Below are 14,445 nucleotides of genomic sequence, written 5' to 3'. Positions count from 1 at the left end.
TCATCTTGCGTGACCGAAACTCTATACACGTTGCACAGCAATTCTCCATTTCTCCCTTCCCCTAGCCCCAGCAACCACTTTCTGCTTCTATGAGTTTGACTCCTTTAGATACCTTATAGAAGTAGAATCATTCAGTATTTGCCCTTCCGTGACTGGCTTACATGATCCTCAACTTGGACTTATAGCCCATGTAATCCAGGATGGCTGTGATATTCCTTTCCAGTAACCTTGACCTAAGGTAATAAAGGAAGAGGTCTGTGTAGTTCTTGATACATTTGAATTCCTTCTTTAATAAGCAAAGGAAGAGATTGATGACCCCTGTTTTGGGTAGGCTGAAGACATGGTAAAGGGCCTGCATGCTGGAGGAGCTCATCACTCAGTGAGGGCATGAAGCTCATCGCCATCTCATTGTACAGGTTCCCAAGTCTCACAGGAGGTTCTGCACAAACCTAACTGCCAGAGTATGATTTTGGTAGACAGACCACTCATAGGTCAAGTCAGGGAAAGCAAATTTATTACAGATACAAAGCAAGAATCAATAAAAGCCTAAAATCCATAGGAAGCTGTTCCCCCATGTCTGCGGAAAGTTGCCCAAGATGGATGACGTCTTCTCTGAGCATACCCCATCTCACATCATGGCTGAGGGTATTGTCGGTTTTATACCCCAGGTACCACCTGGCTCACTGATTGCAAACACTGAAGGACATTCTGTTCTAGGAGGGACAAAGACAGAGTCTGGATTGTTCCATATAGTTCCTCCTTATTTCAGGACACTGCATTCCCAGAATATTCTACAGTTATTCTGATAACTGCAAGCAAGAAGAGAAAACAGTGTTGGCCAATGCTATCTAGAGACTTGTCCTTCCATACACATAAAACTACGTAAGCCAGAGTCAATAAAAGGAAGCTACTTGGTGCAGGCTGAACAGAGTCAGGGTTATCACCCACATGTATGTTTTACTGACTGTCATCTGCTTGCTGGGGTGGTGTCTACTTTGACTTCATATAATTGCATTAATTTGAGAAATTAATCTTATAATATTTTGTGCTCATTGAACTGGGCTGCTCCATGAATCCAGGAAGAAAGGCTACCTTAACCCTCTGTGGCTTCTAGGTTAGAGGCATGGATGTTGTGAGAAGTACTGACATCTTGCCCTGACTTATGGGAACAAGAGAGAGGTGCAACCATGTCTGGAGCCAGGCTGTCTGGGTTCTCACTGTGCCCGCTGACTCCAGGAGACCAAGACCAGTGCCCACAATTGACTTTTCATGTTCAGTAATCTTGCTAAACTCACTTTTTAAATCCCATAATGTCTTATTAGATTGTTTTTAGATATTAAGAAATAAATAATATTGTCTCTATAAATGTTTGTTTAGTTTTTTTCCCTTAATACTTGTCCTAAATTGTACTTAATTTCACTAAGATTTCTGGGAAAATTGAATGGATATGATAATACCAGGATTCTTGACTTGTTCCTAGAGAAACAAGAAAATTTTAGAAAATTTTAATATTAAATATAATACTGTAGACATTTTGTAGATCCTATTTATCAGAATATGAAATTGCCTTACTATTGGTCTAAGTGTTTAGTCACAAATGAATGTTCAATTTTAACAAAAGTTTGTTCTTGATCTATTGAGACCAAAATATAGCATATTTCTTTTATTTTCTCAACTGGGTGACTTTTAAATTTATATCAATTTGTATTTTGTATAATTTTTATTTTTATACTATTCTTATCAGATTATGTCATCCATATTATACAGGGCTCTCCAGAGAAACAGAAACAACAGGATGTGTGTGTGTGTGTTTGTGTATGTGTGTGTGTATGTGTACATGCACACATGTGTATGTGTAATATATAGGCTGGCATGTCCCAATTTGTAGGGTAAGTCATCAAGCCTGAATCTGAAGTACTGAGAAAAAGGAGAGTTGATGGTGTGTTTTTACTGCAAAGGCTAACAGAATCAAGTTACAAAAAAAAAAAAAAAAAATCTGATGTTTCAATTTGTGTCTGAAGACCAGGAAATCTAATTTCACAGTTTGAAGACCATCATGCAGGAAGACTTTTCTCTTACTTGAGGGAAGTTGGCCCTTTTATTCTATTCAGCTTCTAACTGGTTGGATGAGTCCCACTCTAATCAATAAATGGCAATCTCCTCTCCACTCTACCTATTTAAATATTAATCTCATTCAAAGATGTCCTTACAGAAACACATAGAGTAATATTTGACGAAATATCTGGGCACCCCATAGTCCAGTAAAGTTGATACATAAAATTACCCATCATAGTACAATTGTTACAATGAACTCAAAAAATAAGCTAACCAGTACTTATATTTTTCCATTTTCTTTAATTCAGGTTAAGATTGGCATATATATCCACTTTTAACTTTTTGTAAAATTCAGCAATGAAGCCATAGGGGACTGATGTTTTTCCTGTAGAAATCTTTTTGAGAATGAATTGATTTCTGCGTCAATTCTATCTAGTTAGTGTATTTTTCTAGGAATTTGCTCGTTTTATTTAAAAAATTCAAGGTAATGTGAAAAATATGTATATAATCATCTTATGCACTTTGACGGCCATTAGGATTTCTAGTAGTGTCAATTTTTTCTCACATATAATGTTAGTGATTTGTGTCTGCATTATTTTTTCCTTGATGAACTTGCCAGCTCTATATCATTTATTAAGAATTTTAACCACTGAAATGTTGGTTTCAAGATTTTTTCCATTTCTGATTTGTTCTTACATTTTATGAATTTTTACAAATACTTTTATGTTATTTCTAAATTTTAATTTTCTTTGATTTTGAGAATTTCTTAAGTAATTATTTTCTCCTTGATTTTTAACCTTTTTTTCATCTATTCGGCTAAGCCCACAAATTGCCATCTGAGCCTGGCTTTAGCTGAATCTCACAAATGTGAGGTATTTTTTTTCTTTCAGTTCAAAATATTTTCCAATATTCACTGTAGTTTTCTCTTCATTATTGTGATATTTGTAAGTGTATTAGTTATTTTTGAAAGACATAGGGATCTTCTTCATATCTTTTTAAATTGGTTTTTAGATTGATTCCATCGTGGTCAAATAATATTCTTTGCATGACTTCAATTCTTTGAATATTTTGAAAACTCCTTTAAGGTCCATCATACGGTCAATTTGTGTAAATGCTCTATGTGTACATGATGACAATATGCATTCTGCAGTTATCAGATGCAGTTTCTTATAAGTCCCAGTTATCATGATTTTGTTTATATGGCTTTTAATATAAAATATATCCTCAAAGTTTTTGATCCTATTTGTTCTATCAGTTTCTGAGAAAAGTTTGTTAAATTATCTAATTATTCCTGTGTAATAGTCTGAATATATATAGTACATATGTATGCATATATATGAGATGTATTATACATATACACACACATGCAAAAGTATATATAGTAGTTTCTTCTTAAAGTCTAATTTGTCAGAAATTAATATAGCATGATCTACTTTCTGTTGGGCATTGTTTGCTTAGTATAACTTTACCTTTCCTAAGTCACAGAAACTAAAACATTTAAATTTTCTTTATATATTAAAACTCCATAATATATTGCTAATATATTATGTAGTCGATGCTTCAATGCTCATTTATATTCACTTACAGAATTTACTGTTTTTACTCTTCAGTCTGTAGCTACTAGTTTCCATCAGTGATAATATTCTCTCTATCTCAAGAAAGGCATTCAATGCTTCCTTAGTTTAGACATACTCTCACAGTATTTGTCTTCTTTTTTAAATTTCATGTTTATTCAGTGGATCTAGAATCTAGACTGGCACTTGTTTTAGCCCTTTGAAAATATACCATGATCATTTGACTCATATTGTTTCCATTGAGAAGTCACATGTTAGACTTATTTTTATTTACCTGGAGATAATGTATCATCTTCTTGCTGCTTCAAAAGCAGCAAGACTTTTCTTGAGAATTTTCTCTTCCACTATGAATGACAAAAGTCTTGCTATGATATTCTGAGTTATTTTCTCATAGGTTTCCTGCTGAAAGTTTATAGTGCTTGTAAAATAATATAAAAAACTTTATGTTTTAGAAAATTATCTGATTCTTTTTCTTAAAAGATTGTTTGTGCCTTATTTTTTTCCTTTTCTCCTTCTGAAGCTCCATTGTTGAAAATTTCAAATTAATTTCACTAATTATATTCTAGTTGTATTTCATTATTACTATAGGTTTGTTAACTCCTATTCTTAGTTCCACTTATTTTATCATTATATTATTATTTTATACTGAAATTTAATTTAATTTTTTCTGTATAGCTCTTTCTAATCCTAGTTGCTTCTGAATATATGCTGAAAGTTTCAAGTAATAAACACAAATATTTTAGAATTTATTTCTTAAAATCCCAAGATCAATGATCCCACTGATCTCTTTTTTATTTTTACTATGCAATGTGTTAGATATTGAATATGTGCTGATAATTGTTTGTGAAAAATTTTAAAGATAATTTGTGACTTAGAGTGTACTTATGATATTACTGTGATAGGTATGTATACTTCCGGAAAGTAGGCAGTGGAAGTAATGGTCCTGGCCATATTCTAAAGAGAGTTTGTCATAACTTTATGCTTGATATCAATTCCTGTGAAAAATAGTCCTTTTTGATTTACCTTTACTCTTGTAGTAGAACCCTTTGGGATTTCTAATCCAAAATATTAGGGTTTATCAAATCCTTTTCTTTTGGACATTAAAATCCAATTTTTATCACTTTAAGCTCCACACGTCTGCCAAAACTTTCATTTATACTCATTCCTGTCCACAGTCTTTTTTGGAAATAGACATTTCTAAGTGAAAGTGATATAAAGCTATTTTATGTTTTCTTATTTTCTTAAACTTAAGTCATAATATTCAATGTCTTTTTCCCAAAACATTTCAAAAGGCCTTTTATTAATATTATAACTAGTCTTATTTTTTTTTCTTACTCTACCTATACATCCTTGGGAAGCATGTGTTTACCCTGAATCTGGCAATAAATGCAAAGAGAGGACATAGGGAGGGCATATGGTGAAATCAGAATGTTCTCTAACCAGTCTCTGGTCACACTTTCCCTGGAATGCATTTAGTACCACCGGCATATTATGTGTATGTTAGTCCATATTGGCCACACATTAGTCTATTCCCCGGAGACCATATCATTCCCATATTCCTCACACAGTCCAGATACATCATTATAAGCCTCTTAGAGGACTGGGGATGGTAACTAGATAATTTTAGCAGCATTGCCTAATAATATAGAAATTCCTGACCCCAAAAAACTCAGATAATACAGAGTCAGACAGTGACACTGGTATTCAGAGTTCTGTTTTGAATGTGTTGAGTTGAGGTGCTTCTTGGATGTCACAGTGGAGATATTCAGTAGGTCATTGAATAGCTGGCTTGGAAACACAATAAAGCCCAGATATTGCAACAGGTACTTCAAAATTATTAGCTAAAAAGTCATAGTATAAAACACACTAGTGGATATGAAAATACATTTAGAGTCCCTCTCCCGTCTCCCTCTCCCGTCTCCCTCTCCCTCTCCCGTCTCCCTCTCCCTCTCCCGTCTCCCTCTCCCGTCTCCCTCTCCCTCTCCCATCTCCCTCTCCCTCTCCCGTCTCCCTCTCCCTCTCCCGTCTCTCTCTCCTGTCTCCCGTCTCCCTCTCCCGTCTCCCTCTCCCGTCTCCGTCTCCCGTCTCCCGTCTCCCGTCTCCCGTCTCCCGTCTCCCTCTCCCGTCTCCCTCTCCCTCTCCTTTCCACGGTCTCCCTCTCATGCCGGGCCAAAGCTGGACTGTACTGCTGCCATCTCGGCTCGCTGCAGCCTCCCTGCCTGATTCTCCTGCCCCAGCCTGCCGAGTGCCTGCGATTGCAGGTGCGCGCCGCCACGCCTGACTGGTTTTCATGTTTTTTTGGTGGGGACGGGGTTTCACTGTGTTGGCCGGACTGGTCTCCAGCTCCTAGCCGTGAGTGATCCGCCAGCCTCGGCCTCCTGAGGTGCCGGGATTGCAGACAGAGTCTCGTTAACTCAGTGCTCAATGGTGCCCAGGCTGGAGTGCAGTGGCGTGATCTCCGCTCGCTACGGCCTCCACCTCCCAGCCGCCTGCCTTGGCCCCTCAAAGTGCGGAGATTGCAGCCTCTGCCCAGCCGCCACCCCATCTGGGAAGTGAGGAGCGTCTCTGCCTGGCCGCCCATCGTCTGGGATGTGAGGAGCCCCTCTGCCTGGCTGCCCAGTCCGGAAAGTGAGGAGTGTCTCTGCCCAGCCGCCATCCCACCTGGGAAGTGAGGAGCGCCTCTTCCCGGCCGCCATCCCATCTGGGAAGTGAGAAGCGCCTCTTCCCGGCCGCCCATCATCTGAGATGTGGGGAGCGCCTCTGCCCCGCCGCCCCGTCTGGGATGTGAGGAGCGCCTCGGCCAGGCCGCGACCCCGTCTGGGAGGTGAGGAGCGTCTCTGCCCGGCCGCCCCGTCTGAGAAGTGAGGAGACCTTCCGCCTGGCAACCGCCCCGTCTGAGAAGTGAGGAGCCCCACCGCCCGGCTGCCACCCCATCTGGGAAGTGAGGAGCGTTTCTGCCCGGCAGCCACCCCGTCTGGGAGGGAGGTCGGGGTCAGCCCCCCGCCAGGCCAGCGCCCCGTCCGGGAGGGAGGTGGGGGGTCAGTCCACCGCCCGGCCAGCCGCCCCGTCCGGGAGGGAGGTGGGGGGGTCAGCCCCCCACCCGGCCAGCCGCCCCATCCGGGAGGTGAGGGGCGCCTCTGCCCGGCCGCCCCTACTGGGAAGTGAGGAGCCCCTCTGCCCGGCCAGCCGCCCCGTCCGGGAGGGAGGTGGGGGGTCAGCCCCCCACCTGGCCAGCTGCCCCGTCCAGGAGGGAGGTGGGGGGCTCAGCCCCCCACCCGGCCAGCCACCCCGTCCGGGAGGTGAGGGGCGCCTCTGCCCGGCCGCCCCTACTGGGAAGTGAGGAGCCCCTCTGCCCGGCCAGCCGCCCCGTCCGGGAGGGAGGTGGGGGGCTCAGCCCCCCGCCCAGCCAGCCGCCCCATCCGGGAGGGAGGTGGGGGGTCAGCCCCCCGCCCGGCCAGCCGCCCCGGCCGGGAGGGAGGTGGGGGGGTCAGCCACCCGCCCGGCCAGCCGCCTCATCCGGGAGGTGAGGGGCGCCTCTGCCCGGCCGCCCCTACTGGGAAGTGAGGAGCCCCTCTGCCCGGCCACCACCCCGTCTGGGAGGTGTACCCAACAGCTCATTGAGAACGGGCCATGATGACAATGGCGGTTTTGTGGAATAGAAAGAAGGGGGAAAGGTGGCGAAAAGATTGAGAAATCGGATGGTTGCCGTGTCTGTGTAGAAAGAGGTAGACATGGGAGACTTTTCATTTTGTTCTATACTAAGAAAAATTCTTCTGCCTTGGGATCATGTTGATCTGTGACCTTGCCCCCAACCCTGTGCTCTCTGAAACATGTGCTGTGTCCACTCAGGGTTGAATGGATTAAGGGTGGTGCAAGATGTGCTTTGTTAAACAGATGCTTGAAGGCGGCATGCTCGTTAAGAGTCATCACCACTCCCTAATCTCAAGTACCCAGGGACACAAACACTGCGGAGGGCCGCAGGGTCCTCTGCCTAGGAAAACCAGAGACCTTTGTTCACTTGTTTATCTGCTGACCTTCCCTCCACTATTGTCCTGTGACCCTGCCAGATCCCCCTCTGTGAGAAACACCCAAGAATGATCAATAAAAAAAATAAATAAATAAATACATACATACATTTAGAGGTAACTAGAGAAAGATGTTGAAGAGAGAATATTGAGCTACACTAGTATTTAAGAGATTCTGTGAAAAAAAAAAAAAAATGAGCCAGTAAGTGAGTGAATAAGAATGGCCCTGATGGGAAAAGGGCAAAATAAAGAGAAAGATCTCTTAGAAAAGGGAGTCTGATAATTGTTCAAGGAGAAGTGAGGGATCTATTTTATAAAGTTCTCTAGAGATGTGTGCTAATGTTTATGCACACCTGGACATCTTATTTTTGATTGGAAGGATTAGATAAAGTGAGATTGGTTAAATCATTTTACTAAAGGCCTCAATGCAGATGAGCTGTGTTGAGGACTAAGCAAAATGAAAATGATCAAAGAAATCTATATATTGATAGAAATTTTAGTTTTACCCATGATAAAATGAGTATATGTAATTACAGCCTCTTTTGAAAGCAAATAAAGCATAGGGATCCCTTATGTATACTTGTTTTTTTTTTCCTAGTGTAACCTGTGGAGAAAAATTGTAACTAATTCAAATCATACAAGTAATTTACCAAAATGAAAAACTCGTGTTCAGAGTGATAGTTCTCAGTAGCAAATTTCCTACCTGTTAGGAAATTGTAGAGTTCATTGATTATTTTAATATTCTCTAGAGTTAAAAGTGAACATATAAAGTAAAGACAAAATCTTGTCAATAAGAAAAAGCTCTCTAGTTGGAATATTCCTTAGGGAATACCTTATCAGAGTGAAAGATGATGAATTAGAAAACCTGATAAACTATGATGTATACTATGATTCATAATATTTTAACACTTAAAATTCTCTTAAATATCCTGCCAGCATGGAAAGGAAAAAAAACTTTAAAATACCGGACATAATATATGCAATTAAAATTTTGTATGCATATGTAATTTAAAAGATTGACAGATAAATCAGTATGACTAAATATATTCATTTCTACATACATGTAAGTGAACCCTAACCTATGATGTAAAATTATCTTTTAATGGGTAACTTGCAGAAAAACCTGAAAACTACTGTGCATTTTAACATATCAAATGAGAGGTAAATGAAGTTTATTAAGTTTAGAAAATGAATGTGAAGAAACAGATGACGTGAATAATAATTTAAAAGTCAATATTTAGAAGGTAAAGGGTGTTTTAAATTATTATTTGAACAAACTCATAAAATTTTGTGAGGAACTACAAGATTATAATTTATTATTAACATTACTGGCAATCTTAAAAATAAACAAATTGTGGATAGCCAACCATTGTCTTGATATTTATGTCATAGGTTAATTTGATCCCTTTCACCTAAAACAAAAGGTGACCCAACTTGACCCCAGTGTCATTTGTGGTCAATTTTAGTGTAGGATAAGTAGCTTAAAATGATAATAGCAACATATTTTCCCAAAAAGAACAACACTTTTTAGACCTGAAAGTATTTATAGTATGTAATCATTATGGCAATTCAAAGTCTAAAAGAAAAATTTTTACATGCTGGTACAAGACATAAAAACTAGAAATATAGGGTAATCAATTACAAATTGCTCGTTATTGATTTGTTTTTCTTCATTGTGTCTTTCTTGCTTATAAAAATGATTTACATTTTTCAACTGCATTTTAGATTGTTAACTATATATGTATTCTTCCTCTGGATCAAGATGACAGAGTGGAACACAAGCTTACCAAAGCCCCACTATAAATACAGTGAGATGAGTATGATCACAATTATGCATACAGGGAGACTCACTTCAAAAGACAGCCCAGGAAGCCTGCAGATGTGTAGAGAGGTTTGGAGCTTAGAAATCTTAGGTGAGATTTGAGTGAGAGTGGTATTAAGTAGAGCAGAAAACAAGGATTATATTAAAATATATCTATGAAATAGTAGATCATCCTTGCCAATCCTTCTTCATTTGCTTCCCTTGCACCTCAAACAGGCAGACAATAGCAATCATAGCTTCTACATCTGTATTCTACCAATAGCTCCCCTCCACTGTAGGGGATTTCTATTAATAGAGTATTCCCCACTCTCTTAATCTAAATTGGATCTTCCAACAAGGCCATCAAACATCTACCAAACTCATAAGCATTTTTTTCCGGATTAAGACTTAAACTTGAAAAATAAACAAGGGTTATCTGTGTGGTGAACAGTTTTCAGTCAGTTTTACTCTCCAGAATTATAAATGTTTTTATGGAAATTATATTCTCTCTTGCTCTCTGTCTATGTGTGTGACAGTTGTTTAGGTGGCCACTGGGTCAATTTTCTGACACAGGAGTGTTTGAAATTACAGTACCATTGTAAAATTGGAACATCTCATTTCAGGGAACACATATTTTTGGAATCAGCATAGATCTTACATCTTCAGATCTCAACACTTTTTTTTAAATTTCTCAATGTGTGTTTAATGAACTATTTGTTTAATCACACAGTAGGTTGTGGTTATTTACAATTAAGATCATTGACATAAAAATGATAAACTGAATTAATGTAGGCAAGAAAATGTTAGGCATGCTATAGGTGGTTGCTATTTATTATCTAGTCTGTTTGTGGCTAAAGGCAGAGCATATTTATGTTGAATTAAAACATAGAATTCCAGCAGCTTGTGGTGTTCAGTGGCAAAATAGCTAATTAAACTATTACCTGTGGTTACCTAGAATAAAATGTGTATTAATGAGGAGAATTTGAGAGATTAAGTCACATCTTAGAACAAAATGAAGCTTATAAGTAATTCAAAGCTCTAGGGTGGGCTGGTTTCTTTTATTTTTTTCTGTGTAACTTGAAGAAAATGCATGACAAGCTCAAGGTCCTAAATTCTCAGCTCAAAACTAAGACAGACAACCAAGGATTTTAAGCATCTCTCATTTCTTTTTGCCTGTAGGCTGAGACAGATGAAAATCAAACTAAAAGCTTTATCCTAAAGGTTTACAATTTATGTAGGTTAAATTAACAATCTGAAAATGCATCAAATGTGACAGAGCTTTGATAAGGAAATAATAAAGCAGCGAGTGTAGGTATAAAGACATACTGAAAGATTTGGGTGTTTTAAAATATACCAAATAACAAGACTCCAAGTCAACCCCTATTTTCAGCTAAGGCATGTCTGATGTGACTATTCCTGCCTTACTAAAGAATCATAAAACTATTTGATCAAAGCAGTTTCTTGCAGAGAATTCAATTCTTCCCATATTCTCTACTCAAGAACTCTCTTACTGTCTTCAGGCCTGTAACTAAAATCAGATACTAGCAAATGCATGAAATTACATACTCAAACATGGCAGAAGAAAAAAGCTTACAATCAAAAAAGAAGACAGAAATTTGCCAGTATATGTATAATTTATTTAAAAAATAGAAAATACAAGAGACAATTGGTGAATATATTTTAAGCGTGCCAAAGAAAAAAATCACCATAATTTTTGGCTTAACCTACAGTTTTTGATTCCCTAACTAGGGAACCTGAGGTTGTTGTTCTAACTCGCACATCTACAATCATTTGCTTGGATAGTTGCTCAAATCTTGATTCAAAGACGATCTACTCTAATATGAGGGAAGGAATCTAGAAAATTCTTTGCATATGTAGAGTAGGAAAGCAAAGGACTTAAGAATACATTTGTCATGTGTAATATCTAAAGTATTTTCCAAACTAAGAAAGCCCAGAAAACATCGCCTTCACCAAAGCATTAGGGACACCTTTACTGAAGAAAGTACATGCATCTATGAAATGGGCAGGAGCAGCAATTGTGAGAATCAGCCTGTTGTTGGAGATTAATGTACCATTTGAAATTATTATCAGTTGAAAAGTAGACATTACAGGAATGGGACAGAGAGGTAATCAGAATGATTTGATACACAGGAATCTTTGAAGGTGGCTAATTCATCATAGAGTTACTATGGCAAACATTAAAATTTTTCCAAATAGATTATTCCTTTATTAATAACCAAAAGTTATGCTAGGTGTAACAAGCACAGCATCGACATATTTTGGAATTGTTTCTACACCTTATTTCAATCTCTAAACCTGAATTACTTCATAGAATTAGAGTGCCCAAAATTGAGATGATGTCAGTTAGTATTAAGAAATAACATTCTACATAGGTACTATAAATTATTTTGTTATTACTACCAAATTTCATCTGCAGACGTTTACCGGGATCATTATACATTGCTGAAAGGGAAATAGTCAACACATGGGGTGAACTAATTGGATTTGGCACTGGCTCTATGGTAATGTTAATTTTTGTGGCACAAAACAACATTGTTGCCCACTGATGAGAAAAAGGTTATAGATGTCAGGCAATAAATGGAGTTTTGACCTGACACATAATTGGCATGAGAGGTTGTTAAACCTCCAGTTCCTATATTTATAGTTGAAGTAGTTATGTAATATTACCAGAATTGGCATTTTGGCTTCCTAACCCACAAATAATGGCATTTCTGTCAGGAAGAACATAGTGAACCCTATGGAATGACACTACTTTTTCCAAAATAGAAAACCAAAAGCAACAACGTATTCCTGGGGGATACTCATTATTACTGTTGAGTTTTAGAAGATCAAAGAAAGGTGATGATTTCTATTTCATCTCCGTGTAACTCCTCTGTTTTACTAAGCAGTACACAGATGAGAAAGGTTTTTAGAAACATAGGGGATTATTACAAGCTTAATCAATTCAATTCAATTTCACCTGTTAATTCTGACATCTACTTTTCCTGAGAAAATTACCACAGAGCTTGATTGGTATGTACCTGTTGATCTAGAATGTCATTTTGTACCTATCCTAATAAGCAAAGTCTTTTGGGAACTGTGTACTTTCACCTGCTGAGACAGAAGTAAACACTCATAGAAATACACACTCCCATTGGCTCAGGAATAAAATCAACTCCCTAATTTGGGACACAATTTATTTCACAGAGACTTTGATCATCTTACTATCCCTTAGAATATCACAATGTTGGTTACAATGTGACATCATTTTATTACTTGAGTAATGAGAAGTAGTAGACATTTTAAATGACACCAAAGTATCCCAAGTTATAAGTCAAATAAAATGAAAAAAAGATATGTCACCTAATTCAATGGTGATCTTCCAGTCCAATTATCTCGGGATAGATATATTGTAATGAATTTTCCAAAGGCAAGTATCAGTTGCTTCACTCATCATCTTTTGTTATTGTAAAAGAGCGTCACAACTCGTTGCATATTTTAGGAATTTGGAGACAACATAGATAACATGTAAATATGCTATGCTGACCCATATATTAGAAAACCTGGAATGCTTCTACCTTTAAGTGGGATCTAGAGCAATGGAAGGCTCTCAATCTGCCTCTGCTGCTTCTGAATGTGACATACTTATCTTTTCTACTCAACCATTTGGAGACATCAGATACACTGTGCAGGCTACATAGTTCCATTCATTGTGCAACTCCAGGAACACCATTCAAAGTTGATTAAAATGTGGAAGTTTCCTCTGGGAGTGTTCAACTTTCACAATTATAAAAAATGGTCCTGACAGTATTATTCATGATGGTTCTGGCAATTATACGGTAGCATAAGATTTTCATTAAGTATGTAAGAAACTCTTAAAGAAAATCCAAAGTAGATTCCCCTAGAGTTTTGAAACAAATCTATGGACTCTTTGGAATAAAATAGTGAATTTTACAAAAAATATTATTAGCCTTTCTGGGCACTGATAGATTCCAAATGCTTTACTCTGGGACTTCAGGTGCTTATACTACTTGGTGGTACATCTTGACTTGGTATTATCTTATCCTTAAATACAAGGTTACCTAGCAATATTCAGTATTAAAAGTGATAATTGAAATTATGTTCAAATAGTTCTTGAAGGGACAAGTAGATTGCATGAGCCTGATATACCTATCTTACCACTCTTCTCTCAACTTGCACTTATGCCTTCATGGACATTACATATATATAGTTGGATCAAGAAAACAATATTGAGCTAGCTTATTTTAAAGACAGATTTACAAAATTTTCTAGCACCAGCAAGGAATAAAATGTTTGATATTAAAGCTTGAGTGAGAAGACAGTGGAGAAGGGAAACCTTCTGGGTTGGAGACGTTAATGATATATCTCACTGCTAACTTTATCAGAAAGAAGAGATGGCTAGAGGTAAGAATCTGTACCAATTGGAGATAATAATTTAATTATATTTTAAGTGGGTTGGCAAGAGTAATACTGGAGTTTTAATGATGAGCTTTGGGTAAAGGTTAAGTAAATGGTCTACTTACATGTTCCAGGAGTATGATAACTGTGTCCTGTGTAAATGCTCAAGACAGCCATCAGCTATGGGGAAGGTGTTAATTATCCTTTTTTATTGCCATATTCATTTGCATAAAGGGCTCATGAACCAAGAGATATCGGAGGAAAGGGCCAAAGTTATACATGGCCCCAACAACATTGACTTCTTCTTACCATGGCTGGACAAGTTAACACCATTTTTGTAGAGGTGCAATTTGTTGGTGACATGAGTCAATCCTAAATGGCACCATATTCTCAGGGAATTAGCTAGTATAGTGGAAATATATTTTGTTTATTGAATATTTATCATTATAAAAAGGCCATTGTTGGTTTGAAACTAATATTATATAGTTAGTTTTACCTTAAGAAAATTAGTGATTGTATTGTTTAATATCTAATCTACCCCCCAATATTGATTATGAACAAAAAAAGATTT

The sequence above is a fragment of the Pan troglodytes genome, chromosome 14 (genome assembly GCF_028858775.2).
Source record: "Pan troglodytes isolate AG18354 chromosome 14, NHGRI_mPanTro3-v2.0_pri, whole genome shotgun sequence".
In the NCBI taxonomy this organism is placed as follows: domain Eukaryota; kingdom Metazoa; phylum Chordata; class Mammalia; order Primates; family Hominidae; genus Pan; species Pan troglodytes.
The sequence above is the reverse complement of the archived record's forward strand: the minus strand, read 5'-3'. Positions refer to the sequence as shown.